The 17,472-nt window shown below is 35.2% G+C and overlaps 1 protein-coding gene across 5 annotated transcripts in view; it reads left to right on the top strand.

Moving 5' to 3' along the window:
• LOC118735572 (ankyrin repeat domain-containing protein 29) overlaps positions 1-17,472 on the top strand; it is a 66,177-nt gene continuing 48,705 nt past the window's right edge. The window contains exon 1 of one of the 5 annotated variants that reach the window (XM_036465384.1): positions 1-230. The gene's annotated coding sequence lies outside the window, so the exon portion shown is untranslated. Of the gene's footprint in view, positions 274-314; positions 339-14,541; positions 14,806-17,472 lie in introns of those variants that run through there. The other 4 variants (XM_036465383.1, XM_036465387.1, XM_036465386.1 and 1 more) reach the window with 4 other exon arrangements.

Raw genomic sequence — 17,472 nt, 5'->3', positions numbered from 1 at the left:
AACAGTTGTGGCCAGCCGTTAAAGCTGTCCTGTGCAAGAATTTGCTGCTTACGTGTTTTTTATTGTAAATTAAAAAATAAAAACAAAAAAAAGTTGAGTGAAATATAAAATAATGAAACTGTATAATTTGGTTAAAAACGCTTAAAAGTATGCCACGATGACGGAAAATTTTTATTGCATACTAAAAACTGATTCTGGAAAAAATTTGCCTGAACTGCGTGCACAAAAAAGTTATGAATAATTTATAAAACTATAAGAAATTAAAATATGTATGTAAGTATATATATTTCAACGATATTTCTGAGCGAGCCTAAGAAAATCACTGATATTCTCGAAAGGTTTGTATTTTGCAAATTACGCAAATAAATTTATTGATTAAACCCTCTAAGCAACAACAATTCCATTGAAAACACTTGAATCGCATTAAGTAACCACAAAAAAAAAACACACATTCACAGAAACAAAAGGATGTTGCCAAAAACAAAAACTTTTGGGGTATGTTAAGTAAGAACAAAAACAAAAAATATAAAATGTTGAACAAGCTAAGAACAGATTCATTTGAACTTTTAACACTCGCCCCATCCCCTAGGTGCAGCCGGCAGCCAACCTATTTTTTCATTTCTCTCGCTTCCTGCCATGTGGCGAATTTGATGCATTTGTGTGCACTTTCGTAAGGAGGCAAGTGGTATTTTAGTGTTGATTTAACGCTCCAGCCAAGGTGTATTAAACAAGGTGGTGTTGGGGCGCCAGCTGAGTTTTTCGCCGTGGAGGCCATTACGTCAAAATGATGTGTTTGTTGTAACTCATACCAATGACAGTATGGACATCAGCGTATAATTTGTTAGTGTAATTTTTTACTTATATACGGCCAACACCACCTTGTTAAATACGCCTTGGCTCCAGCCATTTGTCAACTCACGCTCTAATCGAGGCTTTGCATTCGCCCACTCCTTTGTGCTGTTCGGCAGCCTAACTGCTTCACTGATTAACTGCCACCCTGCCTGGCTGGCATTTTATGCAGTTTGCCTGTTCGTCCACATCGGCTGCCTGCTCGTGGATGCATATTTGCATATATATAAACAGACAAACGCATACATAAGTATGTAAATTTAGCGATGCACTTTAAAGTGTCCAAAGGCCTACAAATTCCCTGGGATGAGTGTGCGAACAGCCAACTGGTGTAGTCTACTTGTAGGCTGTGAATATTTTACTGCCTTTATTTCCATGCTGCTTCTTGCTACTTCCTCTTACACAGCTTTTCTCACTCACTGTCTGACACTGTTGCCAACTTAGTGCTTTTCGCACTAAATTTAGTGCTTTTCTTAATTCAACACGCGAAAATTTTTGATTTTGGTGCTTGGTGCGTTTTTTGGTGTTTTTTTTTTTTTAGTTTGAAGACACCAAAACTGTAAATCTGAAAAATTTAGTAAGTTAAATTTAGAGCAATTGGAAGTTTCGTAAAGAACTTTACAAAAATGGAAATAATATTATGGCACAATAACAATCATAAGCGAAAGAGCATCTGTTTGTCAAAAAAAAAAAAAAAATATGTGGCAGCACGTTCAATCGTACCAGAATTACATACGGTAATTTGCCATTGCCTGCAAAAACGTCCATGTTGCTGGGACCAGGAATCGATTTTTAGACCTTAAGTTTGGGCTGAATTTGTTATATTTTTTACGAATATTAAACAAAGCAATAGCATCTCCTAACAGTAAAATGAATAATCGAGTAGGCAGCTTTTTTTACACAAAACGATTTTTTCCACTATGCGCTTCACTTTAAAAAGGGGAAACTTCCACACTTCCACATATTTCCTGAAACTTCATTTTTTGTTGTTACTTTCGTTTGATAGGAATTGTATAACAAATTAAGCAAAAAGAAGAAAAATTAATATTTACACAGCGCAAATTTAAGCGGAACGGCAACGCGGGGCACAGCTGGAAATTGGAAAATATGTAAGAACAAAAATGATTACGTCGCGTCGTTTGGACGAATATATTTGAATTTATAGAAAACAGAATAAATTCGACCGCCGAGCAAGAAACATAAATTTTTATTAATTTGAATCGGCATAAAATTTTATATGCATACAAAGTCCATTAAATCCTCCAATAAAAAATTTGGTGCTTTTTTCGAGAAAAAACGTGATTTTCTTGGCTTTTAGTGCTATTTCAAACTCAAAACTTGGCAACACTGCTGTCTGATGCCTGCACAGGGATGCCGTTTGGATCTAAATAGATCCAATTGGATACATTATTAGACGAATTTTTGCGTTATACTTATTTTTTCCTATCAGTATAAATGTGGATACTTTTTTAAATCGGCCAAAATTTTATATTTTCTATAAAGTTTTTTTCGTTCAAAAATAGATTTTCATTATCGACGTTTTCTAAATGTTATAAAAATCGCTACTTAAGCGTGAAATTAGAGCGTTTTATTTTTTGTGAATGAAGCAATGAACATATGAAGAGATCTCACCAAAGCAGTGTAATAAGAGCTTTAACAGACGGCAGCGTTGATCCGGATCAACTCGGGAATTAATTGCAGTTAATCCGGATTAAGTCCCAGTTAATCCCGTTCAACTCGGGAATTAATTGCAGTTGATCCGGATTAAGTCCCAAATAATCCCGATCAACGCTGCCGTCTGTTTAAGCTTTTAGGCGCAATTGTTTAGTTAGCTAAAAAAAATGCTTTAAGCAAGATCTTAATATAATAATAATAATAATAATAATAATAATAATGGATTGGCGCTTACACATACGTTAGTGTTTGGCTGAGCTTCTCCTCCGATTTGTGGCGTGCGCCTTGATGTTGTCACACAAAGATCTTAATATATATGTATATATAAATTAAATATATCTCTTTCATATCACATATCTTTATTTGTTAATATAAAAAGAAAGAAGATCTCAATGTAGTTTAAAATACACTGTTTAAAAAACTAAATTTGATTTATTTAAGGAAATTTTTATGAATTTGACTGAAAATACTTTAAATACAATCTATTTTTTTTTTGTTTATTTGCGCATATTAAGAAAGGTAACCATTTTCCTCTTTTAATGTGTGCAAATTTGCACACCGTGTAATAAAATTAAACACTGCCTGTTTACTTTAACTTACCAAATTTGTCGCAGAGCGCAAAATAATACATAAAATGTTTAAAATAGAGTAAATGTAAGCCCCTAATGTTTATTATTTGTAGAAAATGTACTTTTAGTTTCAAAACTTTTACAACTTTATGTATATATTTTAAAGATTTCAAGTTCAAAATCGAATCCTAAACATCTTATACGTATGTATATTTATACATAAATATGAAAAATAGATATTTTTCAGTAGTACACACTTCATAGTGTACAGGTACAAATGTAACATATTAATTACTATTTTTTATACTTTGCAAAATACTTTTGTATAAAAGATGTAATTTATAAACTGAAATTACAAATGTTTGATCTTATAAAATATAAAAATATATATACACGTATTCCAAGTCCTTAGGATGGGTTAAATTATGTCTTTTTCTTCAAAATGTTTGGTTTTCTTACAAATTATGAGATGGATACGTAAAAAAAGAAACTTGGATACATTTGGATACATTTTTGGCTTGGTCGGTGATACATTTTCTTGGGACGGCGCGGCAACACTATGCCTGCATTCTTCCGTTCATTCAACAGCCATTCCGCACTTCATGCTACAGCGTGCTGGCAACTTTTGTAGTTGCATATATTTCCACACTCACGCCTCGCCTACTTTTGGGCGTTCAAGCGTGGTGTGGTTTTTTGTTTCGTTACACTAAAGAATGAATTTGCTAAAAGTAAGTTCTGTATAAACGAATGAGTGGCGCTTAAGCAAATGCACTGTTGCTTTTTATTGTTGTTGCTACATTTTGTTTTTGTAATTATGACAACAACGGCAAGTTGTAAATGCTTTTGATTGTGTTGCATACACTAATGTACTTTATTGTATTTGTTTTTGCAGCACTTTAGCGTGCCTAAACGTCATTCAACTGCAAAATTTTTTGTTTATTGTTGATGAGAGTATCGTCGCTGTCGTTTGACGACAAACTCAATGAACTTTAAATACCTACATATGTAAATGCTGAGCGTGGCGAAAAACGACTAAACCCCCAGAGTTACGGAGGTAGGGGGTACTTTTGTTGCTGCAAACTTTTTAGAAATCGTTTAGATGAGTTGAGCACATTTTGGTTGCGTTTTAAATTGCAGTACAGTGCACTCGCGATAACTCGAACGTTCGTAAACTTGAACATTTGATCTACTCCATTAGGCCTGTTTGCGCACGCACTATCCAGTAATAATTTTAATCGGGTCAATTCTAATTATTGCACGAATGAATAGATCTCTAAAAGACGATAATTTTCATATATGTACTACATCATATATTTCTGAACAATCCTTCATGTTGATTTATTTGAAACAAATTTGCGCCCATAACAGAATACTAACGGTCCCTGTTTTTAAGTTATCGAAATTTATCGAGCCGTGGAAATTCACAGTTATCAAAATTTATCGAAAATAATCGAAATCAGTCGAGTTTTAGGATTCAGGAGTTTTTGAGATTCATTGAATTATCGATATGTACAAAATTATCGAAATTTATCGACAAACTGGAATGTATCGCGTCAATTCCAAGTCCTCCAAAGACCTTAAAAAAAAAAAAAATCGTTTTAGTTCCAAAGTAGGATATAACTTAGAAAAAGACCAATACAAGAATGAAAGTAAAGGGGAGTACGTACATAGATAAAGAAAAGGATAAAGGCAAAGGCAAAAATATAAGCAAAAATAACGATGCGTAAAGATAAAGGCGAAAATGAAGACCAAGGTAAATTTAAACAGTTTACTTAAGTGAAGGGGAATATATAGATGAAGAAAAGTATAAACACAAAAGTAAAAACAAAGATAAATATAAAGAAAAGGGTAAGGATGAGGATACCGATAAGAGGAAAGATGAAGATAGAGGAAGAAAAATTAAAATAAAGGTAATTATAGAGAAAAGGATATAGATGGATACACAGAGACTCAATATGTGAACTATTTTGGGATTTTAGGGATTTTCGAGATTTTCGGGACTTATCAATATAATAACCGACATTTTCATCGCTTTGGTTATCGAAATTTTTATCGATTTTGTTATCGATTTTGTTATCAATATTTTTATCGATTTTGTTATCGATTTTGTAATCGACATTTTTAACGATTTTGTTAATGATTCTTTTTATCGATATTGTTATCGATATCTTCGGAACCTGTCAATATAATAATCAATATTTTGATCGATTTTGTTATTGATATTTATATCGATTTTGTCATCGATATTTTTATCGATTTTGTTATCAATATTTTTTAAGGATTTTGTTATCGTTATTTTTAACGATTTTGTTAATGATTCTTTTTATCGATATTGTTATCGATTTTGCTATCGATATCTTCGGAACCTATCGATAGAATAATCGATATCTTTATCGATTTTATTATCGATATTTTTGTCGAATGTGATATCGATATTTTTACCGGTTTTGTTATCGATACTGTTATTGATTATTTATCGATATTTTTATCGATTTCTTTATCGATATTTTGGTCGATGTTTTAAACGACTTTTGCTATCGATATTTTCATCGATTTTGTTATCGATATTTTTATCGACCTCCTAATCGATTTTGCTACCAATACCATTATCTATTTTGTTATCGAAATTTGTATATAATTTGTCATCGATTTTGCTATCGATATTTTTATTGCTTTTGTTATCGATATTTTGTTGCATGTTACTATCGATTTTGTTATCGATAGAGTATAAAGATAAAAATGAAGATAAAGGAAAACAGAATAACATACATAAATGTAATTAGAAAGAACAGGGGTAGAGGTAAGGATATACATAGATAGAAAAAAGGCAAAAAATATAACCTTTAGCAAAAGCAGATGTATGTATGTACATAACTATGTACATATGCATGGATACACTCAAATTACATTTTAAGCTACTCGCTTTCTTTTCACATCTGCACACACTCGCACTCATTTATTTCCAAACATAACGTGCGATAGCATTGAAAAAACATTGTCAATTGAGTGAGTAATTCACACTTTCAAGTGCTCGATTCATATAACAAGTGCTTGATTGGAAAAGCAAGTGTATGCCATAACTGCTGTAAAGAAAGTATCAATGAAAAACAATTTGTAAAAACAATTTTGGTTAATTTTATTGGTTTTCTAACTGAATATTATAATGCAAAAATATCAACTGATTAAGGGCATCATCATTTGACAAAAGGTGGCATCTTTTGTCAGAAATAACATTTCCGGCAGAAGAAAAAAACTCTTTCTGACGATGCGCTAGTTGAAGGAGTGGCTAATACTCTACGGCTGAGTTTATGCAGCAGCGACATTTCGCATTTGTGTACCTCCCACCAATTAATTATATCGAAGTCCGTATGAAAATATACCTCAATATTTTCATATCGCCGCAGCTCTGCAGTAGCTTTATCAGTTCTGCTCACAAAGGTGGGTTGTTTAAGAAGACCTGAAAACAGCTCGAAGTTGTCTGAAGGTAACAAAGGTGTGTCCGCAATTTGTGGTTCCGTTGTACTGTCAGAATTCTCAGTTAACGTTCTCATAATTTGTAAACATTTCTCTTTTTTGTACCTTTGCTCAGATTCGGTAAAGTTCTTGAGCTGTTTTGCTGGCGGGTATAAAACAGCGCAATTTTGTGCAAATCTGTTAAGTTTTCAATAGCAACTGTTTTTAAATAATAAAGCAACTTATTTTTCAAAGTCTCTTATAAAGCCGATGTCTTCTGAGCATTTCATTTGTAGACTAGTTATACTATAAATGTACGTCAGGTGGATAATTAAATAATTTAGTAAAAGTAATATATTTAAAAAAATACTTCATCAATATAAATTTTTTTTTTTTCAAAATTGTCGTATTCTCTACTTTGAAGTCAATGAGAGTCATTCGATTGCTCGGCTTGCTTTTTATAACAGCGTTTTTCACTCGCTTGACTTGATTTGGAAAGAGTAAGTCAATGCCATATTTGAAATCAAATGAGTACACTGCAGCTAAACATTGATTTCAAAAGTAACTATGAATCTCACTGTCTGTTCGGTGTTTCTCACTACCCTTATACAGTTCACAGCAATGAGTTCATACTATTTAGATGGAAATGAGTAAACTCATGCTGTTGCCTGGTATGTATGTATATTGGTTATGAGACAAAATAGATACATATGTATGTAACGTAAGTTTCACTTCTCCAGTGTAGCCCAGGCGCACTTATTTTTATTTTTTAATACAGTTTTATTTAAAACCAAACAAAGAGAAATATTCTACATACATTCTATGTTCTTTGGGATAACGAAAGTGCTGCCACGTTTGTCCGAAAAATGGTTTTCGGGCCTAAGTATAGGAAGACTTCTATCAAATTTATATAGAAAACACTGAAAATCGGTATTTAATCGGTACAAATATGAAAAATCGGGACACATCTACGTTCCGACTTTTAAAAAATATTCAGCGGGAAAATTTTCTCAAAATCGGTACTGTCCCACCAAAATCGGTACGAATTAGTGGTGGCAAACTATCGATGGGACATCACTATCGCAAATATCGATGGCGACCACTATCGGCCATATTTGAAGTTCGATACTATCGAGGAATTTCCATATCTATGAATGTTGAAACACGTTTGTCTGAAATTTTTTATAATACTCGTGCGGATAGTGTAACAAAATATGGACAAATATCTAACTCACAATGTAAAAGGTAACGTGTTTGTTATAAATATGTTTATATTGCATGTGTTTTATTATATGTAATAACTTTTACAGAAAACTAAATAAACAAGAATTTAAGTAAATAAATGCACGTTTTGTAGTGTCGCGACATTTTTTTCTGTTTTTCTTTAAAGCTTATTAATTTATTATAAAAATCCCAATTTCAAACTTTGAGCAACAATTAATAAAATTCCTCACAGTTTCACCAAAACTACAAGCTTTGGAATCAGAATTTCGAGAAAAATTTTTGGTATACAATTTGATAGTCCTTTAAGTTTTAGTACAATAAACGGTGTCACGCATTTTCTTCTATACAAAGAAATTCGTTTTTATATGGAAGAAAATGCGTGACACTGTTAGCAAAAAAATTGTCAAAAATCAATAAGATTCTTCAGCAACTAGAAACCTGCTATTTATTATTTAAATAAATGTATTCATATTACCTTCAAACATAATTTTTACATGACTTTTTGCTGCATTCAAATAAAAAAAAAAAAAAAATCATCCACACTATCGAGACTATCGACAGCGGCAGCGCACTGTCGGAACAAATGACTATCGGCACAATCGATAGTGACCCAAAAAAGCTATCATCAACTATCGATGGTGTCCACTATCGATAATTTGCCACCACTAGTACGAATGCTCACCGTAAGTATATTAGACCGTAACATAAAAACAATTTCAATTTGTTCCAAGCAACATTTTTTTTGGGCACCCTGTAGAAACCGCAAATCGGTTTTTTATATATATATATATATGACTATATGTACTTGACAAACGTAAAAATATATACATACATACATATATATGTACATATAAGCACCTCCAACACATCTCTCTCCTCTCTTAATTGCATAAGTGCGCACCTCCACCATCGCATCTCGTGCAGCAACACTGATGATTGCTGCTGATTAAATGTTGCATGCAACATATGCCATCTAATTACCCGCACTTAATTGCCACCATCATTGGAAATGAGAAGAGTGCAGCTTAAATAATATGTACATATGTTGCTCTAGCGCATTACACACTCATATAAAATGTTGCATGTCATAATAATTCTCCAGCCACTCAGACTGGTTGGGACTCGCTTCTTTTTCTCTTTTTTCACGCTGCTTGTCAGCAAAGTTGCAGCGGTTGGTGGACGCTTTTTATATATATTTTTCTTCATTTCCATAGCATCCGTTGCATTTGTTACACCGTCGGTCTGTCCGTCACAGTTGACGCTTCCGTTGTTTGCTCCATTTTCAGACGAGTTTCTGCGGTCGGGCGGCTCACTCTACGTTTTACTTTTTGCCTTGCATCGATGCTGGTACAGCAACCTAGTCTGTTGTCTATTGGGATTGTATCACTACGGAGTGCGTGTATGTATGCGCGCGTTTGTGCAAAAGTAAAAATTATATCACTGCATAAAAATGATGATGTTACACAGCGTGGCGTACTTTTCGTTGTTGTTGTTGTTGTTGTTCTCTGCTGTGCCACTTGGTTTATGTCATAAATGTCACGTGTAGCATGTGTGCAATTATTTTAGCTAAGCAGTGGTAAATGTAGTTAAATATACTAAAACTACGGTGACCATCCGTCCCCCTGTCCTTTATAAGTTTTTTCAAAATAAAGGACGCCCTTTGTCCTTTATTTCTTAAACTGTTCTTTAAAAATAAAAATGTGCCTTATTAAATCTAATGAAAATCTTTGCCAGTGTTTTTCGCATCCCACGTAAGGGTTCTTATTTAATCGTTAATCTTTGTACAGGCTATAAATCGTGAATGATTGCTAATACTGAGGATATGTATGGGGGAAGTAGGAACTAAAACAAACGTTCCTTCCCTAAAAACTTTTAATGCGTCATGCGTTTTGGCAGCAAAAGATAGCGAAGTCATTGATAAGGATTTGGTTGGATTTTTCAGAATCGGTTTAAATTATAACCGTACAGCGCCATTCGAGAAGAAAATTTGTATAATTAAATAATATAACTGGCAGGTAAATATATGATTTAAATTCTGATATGGGTTTACACCCAAATCACTTTTGAAAAAAATGCTTTTATTTTCCGCTGATTAATATGGCCACCGTAACTAAAACACTACTAAATACAGGGTGAACTAATAGTATGATAGGATGTAAATTTCGTTAGACTAAGGGGTCGGTTTTTGTTTTATACACATATATGTAGAAGCTTTGGGCGAGATGTTTACTGGACCTCTTCTCCAGAGACTGCCATTCTCCCATTCGTTCCTTGGTGGGATGTGTATGGAGAAGGGTCCTTTTGGGGCCGGCCTGGGAAGACCATTCTTTCGACAGGTGCGACATGAGGTGAGTAGGAGTGGTCCAGAGCGCTCCGCTGATTCCAACGAGGGCCGCCCTTTGCACACGCTCTAGCTTCCTAAAAAGAGTAGTATTTTTACAGCAAGTCCGCAGACCAATTTGTGACCAAGTTTAGGCACCCTTGCATTATACAGAGCATACAAGTACTCTGACGATGGGTGCCACATCATCCGCGTGGGCAATAACCTGGCATCCTCTCTACTCCTCCAGGAAGTCGTTTTTTAGTTTCAGCGTAAGCTTCTGCTCACTTTTCGCTGGTCAGAGGCATTGCCTCATTCCGCTGTGACAGTTCTGTCGTGCAGCATGCGAGAGTTGAGTCTAACTAAGTAGTATTCAAATCCAAGCTTAGTCAGGGATCTGACTATCGCGCCAGCTATCACATAATTGAAGGACCCCTCGCTATCAAGGAGGGCACCAGCTGCAAGATATTTGTTCTTAAGAGACTCTTCTATGACTTTGAAAATTGTGTCCAAGGCAGATTCCATGGATCTACCCTTAAGGTAGACATGCTGAGAGAGGCTCAATCGCTCTCGAGGAATTCTCATTCTTATATGCAGGTCAATAAGTCTATCAAAAGCTTTTAATAAGAAAGAATGGCGACTGACTGGTCTGAAGTCTCTCGGAGAAACGTGAGAGCTTTTTCCTGCTTTGGGACTGAACGTAACCCTAACCTATGGTTGCGTTCTGGGTATCTTGAATTAATTTTAATTACTGAGAGTACTCTGTGATTCATAAAAGTACATACATATGTACATACAAATGCACTTAGTTCAGAACTTTCTTGCATTTCCACACTCTAGACCTACAACATTTTTGACATTTCTCGCCATAATTTCCGAGAAAATCTAACAAATTGCAGCCAGCAAACTGACAATGAGCTATCTCACGCGTCACTTTCCACATATATAAATGCATAGATAGGTAATTACGCAAGAAATTACATAATTCTACTCAGAAGAATTGCGCTAGAATAGAAAAATTGCATGCGAATTGCTGATAAGGCAAGAAGAATGCACAATGCTTGCACAGCTTTCGTGTTGAATCGTACCGTTCTACTACTATGTAGTTCATAGTAAAGCATGGAGATGAAGCTCTACTATGTCTTGTCGTATATATGTCGTTATGTTTATGGAATGACAGTCAATGGAGAGCTAGAAGAGAAAAACCTAGAAAAATTGTTGCTGTTAAAGCGCCAAACAGTGCAATAACAAAACCAATAATAAGAGTGATGAACTTGCATGCATTCGTATGTATGTAATAAAGGGTGTTGAAAGAGGCGAGATGATTGAGTTTTTCTTAATGACAACCTTAGTATCAGACGATCATAAATGGGGAGACTGTAGAAGATAGTACAAACAAATTTCCGTCAATCCTCCATCGAGGAAAAATAAGCTGAAAATGCCTCATGCAATCTCTCCCAATAGTCGAATAAAACAGCTATCAATGTTGACACTAAGAAGCTCCGTCGAAAGCTGCCGGTACACCCACGGCCAGAGGGATATTTCAACTACTCCCGACCTGCTTTACGCCCAACTTCTGCTGAGCTAATGTGTGGAGCCCCAGAGTCGGCAGCAGGTATTCCAGGGGTTTTACAACCTCTGGATGCCCATTGAGACCATTATGAGAGTATCCTGCCTAGCCTATAAGTTTCTCGGAAGGTCAGTCACGGTTACCCAAACCATTCTTACCAAAAAATATAGTATACAGAGAACGCAGTCATTCCCCGATTAGTTAGAAAGCCCAAGCCATGATGTAGCTTTAGTTATTAGAATAAGCGTTGACTTCTTTAGATGGTATCAAATTCGTAGGTACGCAGCCGGCAACCTTTTTGATAGCGACCAAAAATGTTTGAAGTAGTCTAAAAGGAAATTAATCGTGGATGGAGATAAGCTAATTTTGGAACAGTTATTGTTTTCATTTATTAAGCTATTAAGACCGAAGTACTACATATATGGTGACTCCTATAAATTTACCTAAGGTTCGAACTTCATCTGGTACCGCCGGAGATCAAGCGGTATATGCGGTGGACGGTGATTGAAAGCGAATTTATCGAATCTGATGTATCAATAGTGCTGAAATTAGAGTGGCCCATGTATCGGTCTTTATACACGAGATGGAACACTAAGGCTTACTTCAGCCAGAAGTAGCGGAGTTGAAATTGAGTATATCAGTAATTTGGCCATACAAATTGTACCAACCATTTCCCCTGGACTGACAAGAGTAGAAGGTTAATAAGTTTTAAACAACTCGTATAAGATGGAAGATTAGATTGAGAATCCCATAGGAAATTTCTTAAAGCAAAAAGTAGGAATTGTCTTTGGATTGTTACTATCTTGTTTGAGTAAATTTGATACCTTGGATAACAAACCAACGAACCGTATTCCAGAATCGGACTAACTTATGTTGTAAATAGGGTTTTAGTGATACTTTAATGAACAACTTTGGAGGTTGTCATTGTAAATGCTTCTGCGCCATATACCAGCACGGGAATGATGACTTGTAGAGTGTGATTTTCGTACGTCGAGAGAGGCCTTTACTGAATTGTCTACTCAGTCCAACGTAGGACTTGTTGGAAAGAGTTATTCTGTGTTGGATTTCCATGCTGACATTACTATCGGTGTTAATGCTGGTACACAAGTAAACGAAATTCTCTACTTTCTCAAAATTATAACTGTCAACAATGATACACAGGACAATGACGACAGGAGATACTTCGTCTTCTCCTCGTTTACCCATTCGCCTTAGCTGCTTGGCAACTTGGAAAAGGCAAAACAGACCTCGCGGTTTTTGTTACCGATGATGCAGATATCATTGGCATACGACTGCAACTGCACCCTCTTGTAGTAAATTGTTCTTGAGCGGTACAGTTCTGCAGCTTATAAGCATCAGATTAAAGAAATCACACGAAAGGGAGACGCCCTATCTGAAACCCTGTCTGATGGCAAATGGCTGGAGAGGTCTTTCCCAATTCTAACGAAGATCGTTGTATTGCGTAATGTCATTTCCCACAGTCGTATAAGTTTCGCGAGGATGCCAAATTCCGACATTGCAGCGTATAGGCAACTCTTTTTACTTCTGTTGATCCTTTTCACGCAAATTGTGAATACCTAGTCTATGGTGGATTTGCCAAGTCTAAAGCCACACTCATAAGGTCCATTCAGTTCTTTGACGGTGAGCTTCAGTCTTTCACACAATACACTCAATAAGGGCTTGTAACCTATGCTTAGAAGGCTGATTCTACGGTATGGCGGGGTCGCCTTTATTTTTGATTGGGCAGAGCACACTTAAATTCCAGTCATCAGCCATGTGTTAATCTGACCATATTCTGATTACGAGTTGATGCATTCACTTTATCAACTCCACGCGGCCATTCCTGAATAGCTCGGCTGGCAGGCTGTCAGCTCCAGCAGCTTTGTTGTTTTTCAAGCGCGCTATTGCTATTCGTACCTCGTCATAGTCAGGCGGTGAAACATCGACTCCGTCATCTCGGATGGGTTCTCGGGACCGTCTTCTCCACAGCTTTCAGTTCTGCTACCATTCAGTAGGGTGGAAAAGTGTTTCTTCCGTAAATTAGGTACGTTATAGACATCGGTCACTGGGTCGCAATTGTTGTTCTTAGAGGAGTTCGCCCCGGTCTTGGAACCTTCTGTAAGTCGCCTAACTCTCTGGTAAAATTTTCGGGCGTTTTCCCTGTCGGTCAGCATTTGAAGCTCTTCGCGCTTCAGCCTCTCTCTTCTTATTGCGGCAAATACATCCCACTTCCCTCTTCAGTTCCCTATAACAATCCCACAAGACTCGCGTTGCGTTCGATCGCAGCGTAACTATAAAACTTAGGCTACGGAGTATCAATGTGGTTCCAATATAGCTCTACGGAAGCCAGAAGAGGAGGATAATAAAGGAGAACCACCAGGAGCCACAGGCGCTTGAAAACCACATTTTTATATTTTTTTTGGTTCAAAACAGTATCGAATGAGGGGACCCTTAACTACTAGACAATGGCATAGATTAAAGTGAAAGTGGAAAGGTCACACTCTTTTCAATAAAGAGTAGAACACAATATGTGGCAGAGGGAGGTGGCCCTCTAGGTACCGAGAGTCAGGGAGAAGGTCAGTCGAAAGTGAAGTTTGACAACCTGAATTGAACAGGAAGGAGTTAAAAGCTATGAAAAAAATATTACTTTCAATATAGAGGATCTGCTAAAAATTGTCGCATTTGCTACGCTAAGTTCGAAAATATTGCCGCCCAACTGCTAAGCGGTGCTTCCTCACGAACTGCTATTCATAGGTATCTAGTATAACAGCTGTATATTGTTCGCTCTGTTTACGACCAGCCCCAACTTTGGCGCTCACCATCAACTCTCAAAAGCCACTCGCAACGATCCATTGCATGCTGGTGTTGGCTGGCTTGGTTTGAGTTGTTTCAGTTGCATTGCGACAACGAAGGTGTTCGCGACGTTGTATGGTAAATAAGTGATAACATACAGAAGTTGTTGGAAGATTTCAAACACCAGCCGGTGCGTGACGCGAGTCATTTGAAGTAAAACAAAAACAGAAAAAAAATCAACTAATGTTTAACGCGCTTAACGGTGTTATCATTTAATTTGTATAATTGATCTGGTGATAAGCGATTATACAATTGGCAAACGGAGTGCAGTGGGTGGTTAATAATTTTTACCGGTAAGATGGAAGAAAAAAAAAACCAAAACAAAAATATAATAATAAAAAAACAATATGGAAAGATAAGAAGCGTAAATAGCAGACAACTAGCAAAAAAAAAATTTAAATATTAATACTAAATGAAACAGAAAAAGCTCTTTCATGTGATTCGCTAATTACTTGCATACATACAAATTGGCTAGTTAAATAACCAGCGCTATTTACTTGATAAGATACTGAAAAGATGCTCTGTTTTCTGACGCATTTGCTGGATAAATTTGTACAAGAAACGTGATTGTATGGAGCGCTGCTGCGAAAGTCATGTGTTTGTTTATAAGTTTGTGTGCGCGTGCATGTGGGCTGTGTGTATTTTGCATAAAATAAATATTCAGTTTTATGTATGGAAAAAAATGAGATCAGCGCTGATGCTGTTGCTATTTGCAGATGAAAATTTGAAAAAAAAAAATTAAGGAACTACTTACATACATATACATATAATAAAGCCAAATTTAAATATCTACAAATTTAGTAAATCATAAATTAGCATTTAAGTCAAGAGGAAGATGGAAAAAACACAAGTTTCATTTATGCAAAGTCAAAAATGAAAAATGTGAACTACTTTCGCCTTGTGTGCTAATTAAGCAATTTTAAATTCTAGTCAGTTATACATACGTACATACTTTTCAAAGCATATCCATAATTAGCTCATTCATTAACTTCTTTTTGCGGCTAATTTGGAAAGACTAGGTGATACGTCCTAAACTAATAGATTTTTATTAGCCATTTGCGGCGTTAACGTCCACACAAACAAGCCTTTATATCTATTTTTTAAAAGCCTACAAAAACCATTGACCGTTAAGTTCGGCTGCTGGCGCTTGTTAATTCAATTTGGTTTGCTGAAAAGAAACCAGGAAATTGTAATTAGTAAACATCTGTGTTTACACTTTTTGCGAATTCAGTAACTTTTCTTCATTTAAGTCCGAATTTTGCCTTTGACGAGCATTCAAAGTTTAGTCGCCCATTAGTAATGTTGTAATTAGTGGTTGAATAACTGTGCAATTAAAAAGCGAAATAAAAGAAAACTTTTGCTTTCAAGATGACTTACATTTAAAAAGTTTTGTTGGCAAAATTTTTGCGAGACTTTTTTTCCGACCGTCATAGGATAGTTTAACCAAAAAGAGGAGGTAAATAAGTCTGGGGAAAAATTAAATAAAATATATATTTTTTTCTAATGCCGAATTTCCACTAAGCTTTGAATGACAAGCATTTTAAAAGCAATGGTGCACATTAGAAATATTATTTTGATTTCTTAAAAAAATTTTTCATTACATTTGTTCTCACAAATATATTTTAAACAACAAAAATGCCGAATTTCCGCTAAGCATTGATATGACAAGATATTTATGTAAGTCCCAATTTATAGCGAAATTGTACTTAAAATGAAGAGGTCATCAAGTCTGAAGAGAATGAAATATGCAGCTTTTTCTAATGCGGTATTTACACTGGGCATTTCATTAAATGACAAAAAGTTTCAATTAACAAACCTTAAAAATAAAAACCAATACGTCTGCTTCCACATGCCATTTGTTCAATGATAGAAATTTTTTTAAATACCTATCGTTTCCATGCCTACAGGAAATTCCGCATTAGTGCTATTTAAAATATATTTGTGGAAACAATTTAATTACTATTTTTTATTAAAGAAATCAGAAATTTATCACCTTGTTTTATCTATCTATTTAACGTTACATTTATTTGGTATCACTATCGATTTATGCATCAGAATTTTTATCGATATATTTAACGATTGTGCTACTGATATTTTTATCGATGCTTTGTCGATATATTTGGAAATTTTATAGTCGATATAATTATCGATATATGCACATGTATTTGCCGATATGGCTGATGAAAAAATTATCGATGTTAATAATCGATATGAGCGCTAGCGCTAATGAAAAATCTTCGACTTTTTGATCGGTTGATAGTCGAATATCAATTATTCGATTAACCGCTCAAATTCGACTAACCGTTTAATTTCGAATAACCTCTCACCGCCGAGTAGTCTGAAAATCGACTTACCGAAATTGTTCGAGTAGTGAGAATTCTTCACAATAAAATTATGGTCAATAAGCACAAGTATTAAAAAGTTATAAAAAGCCATTGTTTACAGAAATTAAACAACTAGTCAAAAAATCGAAAATAAACAAGTAGTCGACTATCCAGTTGTTTGTGGGCGCTTAGTTAAAAAAAGTCTAAAGGAAACGTCGACTATGTTTTGAAACAACTTGTGCTTATCGATTAACAGAATAGTCGACTAAATAAATAGTTGATTAAGAGGAGCTCTATGTACATACATTTCTACATTTCAAAGTCAGTTACATTTTCTTCATGCCGAGGGTTTATGCTGCGCTCTCTATTCATTTGGTATTTGTATAACTTTTTTTCTTCAGATAAACACTTTACGCTTCATAATTGAAAAATAAATAAATACCCAACCATTTTTTCACTTATTTTCCTACCAATTGTATTTGTTTGTTTTGTCACCATTTAATTGAAAATTAAACAGTTTTAAATAGCCTGCTTGCTAGTTTATACTTTTTTATGGCTTTAACATCGTCAATATTGTTTGACTGTGTTTTTTGTTGTGGCTGCTATTGTGGTTGTTGCCACCGTAATGATGACTGG

The sequence above is a fragment of the Rhagoletis pomonella genome, unplaced genomic scaffold (assembly GCF_013731165.1).
Source record: "Rhagoletis pomonella isolate Grant_MI unplaced genomic scaffold, Rhpom_1.0 Rhpom_scaffold_00003, whole genome shotgun sequence".
Taxonomy (NCBI): Eukaryota; Metazoa; Arthropoda; class Insecta; order Diptera; family Tephritidae; genus Rhagoletis; species Rhagoletis pomonella.
This window is presented reverse-complemented; position numbering and strand designations above follow the sequence as displayed.